Here is a 3143-nt window from a genome sequence, read left to right on the forward strand (position 1 = left end):
ATGTACAACTCCCACAAGTTTTTCTATTTTACTCCGTATCAGATCCCCCTTGTCCTCAAGGAAGGAAAGAAGGAAATCGAACCAAGAGCGAGTGGTAGTCTTTCTAGGTGGCTTGTTCAGGAGGTAGTTGATCCCATTGTATCAAAACTTGCGTAACTGCTTTGTTTCCTTTTTGGATCATACAACAATCAAGGATTTTCAGAGGGTTTGGGCAGTAGGGGCTGGATATGTCAAGGACAGGAGGGTGGGATATAGTGGTAGGTAAGTTGTGACGCATTTTGAGTTAGGAGACATGGAAGGTGGGATGGAGAAGTAAATGAGGAGGGAGGGATAATTTGTATGCCACAGAACCAACTTTCTGCATGATTTGGTATGGACCATAGTATTTAGCTGAGAGCTTTGAAAAGTGAGAACCTGATAATGTCACTTGTCTATATGGTTGAATTTTGAGGTAAACTCAGTCTCCCACTTTGAATTGCCTATCAGAGCGATGCTTATTAGCCTGGGCAGTCATTCTTTGTTGTGCCCGTTGAAGATGATGTTTGAGGAGTTGCAGCTTGAATTCCCTGGTCAAGAGACTTCTATCCACTTCTTCAACCGCTGAGTCACCTGCTACATAGGGTAGATGGAGGGGAGGAGGTTGACCATGCAAAGCCTCATGTGGTGTTGTTTGAATGGAAGAGTGAAAGGTGATGTTATACCACCATTCAGTAGAAGGAAGATAGGAGCACTAGTCAGATTGTGAATCAGAACAAAAACATCGGAGATATGTTTCAAGGCATCTATTGATGACCTCTGTTGGCCATCTGTTTGGGGGTGATATGTTGTGGATGTATTGAGTGTGACTCCATGCAGAGAAAACAATTCCTGCCAAATTTTGCTGGTGAATATGGGGTCTCTGTCACTCACTATATCCTCAGGCATGGCATAGAGTTTGTGAATCTGTTCCATGAAGAGTTTGGCCACATCTGATGTTGAATAAGGGTGAGAGAGACTCAAAAAGTGAGCATACTTAGTGAGTCTATCAAGTACTACCAGAATCACAGTCTTTCCCTTTGATTTGGGTAATCTCTCTATGAAGTCCATGCTAATGCTACTCCAGGCTGTGACTGGCAACTTCAATGGTTGTATAAGTGTTGGGTATGGGGACCTATCATACTTATGCCTTTGGAAAATGTCACAGCCATTAACATACGCATGAATATCTTCTCTCAAACCCTTCCAAAAGAATAGAGATGATATCCTTTTGTATGTTTGTTCAATCCCAGAGTGTCCTCCCATAGGTGAGTCATGCCATAGCTGCATAACGTTCTTCTTCAAGCTAGAGTCTGGCCCAATTACCAGCTTGCCATGTCTCCTGAGTTGGTCGTGAATGAAGGTGTAGACCTATACCTCTGTACCTCCTTTTAAGGACTGAATTAAGGCAGCCAAATCTAGATCCAAGTTCCAACTCTAAATGATCATGCTAAGCAAGTCAGTTTGAATAGAAGATAAGGTCAGGGCAGCTAGTTCAGCTGCGGGTAGTCTAGACAAGGCATCAGCCACCTTGTTTTCCTTACCCTTCTTGTACTCAATTATGAAATCGTATTGCATCAGCTTTGCTATCCATTTCAATTGTGATCCTGTATGCAACTTCTGTTCAAGGAGGAACTTTAAAGCTTTTTGGTAAGTCTTCACTGTAAAAGATCTTCCAGTCAAGTATTAAGACCATTTGTTGACAGCCATAACCAATGCTAAGAGTTCTTTGTCATACACTGACAGTGTCTGGTGCTGGGGTGATAGACTCTTACTCAAGTAGGCTATTGGTTGACCTCTTTGTATCAAAACTGCCCCAATGCCATTGCTGCAAGCATCAGTTTCTACTACAAAAGGTGTAAAGAACTCAGGTAACACTAGTACTGGTGCAAAAGTGAGGGCACTCTTAAGGTTTTCAAAGGATGAAGTAGCTTGCAGAGACCATTTGAAACTGTCCTTCTTGAGTAAGTCAGTGAGTGGCTTGCTAATAACTCCATAACCCTTAATAAACCTTCTGTAGTAGCCTGCTAATCCCAAAAATCCCCTTAGTTATTTGATATTAGTAGGTTCAGGCGACCCTTGGATTGCCTCAATCTTTTTAGGGTTAGTTGTTACTCCTTCAGCAGAGATGAAATGTCCCAAGTATTCAATCCTAGTAGCCACAAACACACACTTACTTCCCTTAGCAAACAGCTGGTGTTGCACCAACAAGTCAAAGGTGAGTCTGAGGTGTTGTTCATGTTCATCTAATGACTTGCTGAACACTAGAATATCATCAAAGAACACTAAGATAAACTTTCTCATATATGCTTGAAAAATATGGTTCATGAGCCCTTGAAAACTAGAAGGGGCATTGGTTAAACCAAAGGGCATGACCAAGTATTCATAGTGTCCTGAATGTGTTTTAAAGGTTGTTTTGTGCACATCAGAAGGGACCATTCGAATTTGGTGATAGCCTGCTCTGAGATCTATCTTTGAATAAATTTCTGACCCTTCAAGCTCATCCAATAACTCATCAATGATAGGTATGGGAAATTTATCCTTAATGGTGACCTTGTTTCAAGCTCTATAATCCACACATAGCCTCCATGAACCATATTTTTTCCCAACTAGGACCACAGGTGAGGCCTAGGAGCTAGAGCTATACTGGATGATCCCTTGTGCCATCATCTCCTTAACCATGTCTTCTATCACATTTTTTGCCACTGCCTTCAATCAATGGTATGTTGTAGTCAAACACTCCTCTTGAAGGAGGTAAGTGTTTGGGTTCTTGAAAAAGGGTGTTGTAATTAGTGAGTAATTTTTGGATGGGAACAGGGATGCTGGTTTCTGAGAGTTTGCAACTGGAGGCATGGTTGTAGAACAGACCTTAATCATGAATATTTGGGCAGTGTTAACAGAGATGTTGTGTAAGGCCTTGGCATCAACATTCTTAAATGAAGGATAAATACCCTGAAGGGTGACAGACTTCCCTTGATAGAGGAAGTGCAAAAAAAGTTTCTCAAAGTTGACCTTAATGTCACCTAACTTGCACAACCATTGAATTCCCAACACAACATCACAGCTGCCTATAGGGAGTACTAGGAAGTCATCTTGAAAAAGAATCCCTTGCATGAGCCACTTGAAGT

Source organism: Nicotiana sylvestris, chromosome 8 (assembly GCF_000393655.2).
Source record: "Nicotiana sylvestris chromosome 8, ASM39365v2, whole genome shotgun sequence".
NCBI classification, from domain to species: Eukaryota; Viridiplantae; Streptophyta; class Magnoliopsida; order Solanales; family Solanaceae; genus Nicotiana; species Nicotiana sylvestris.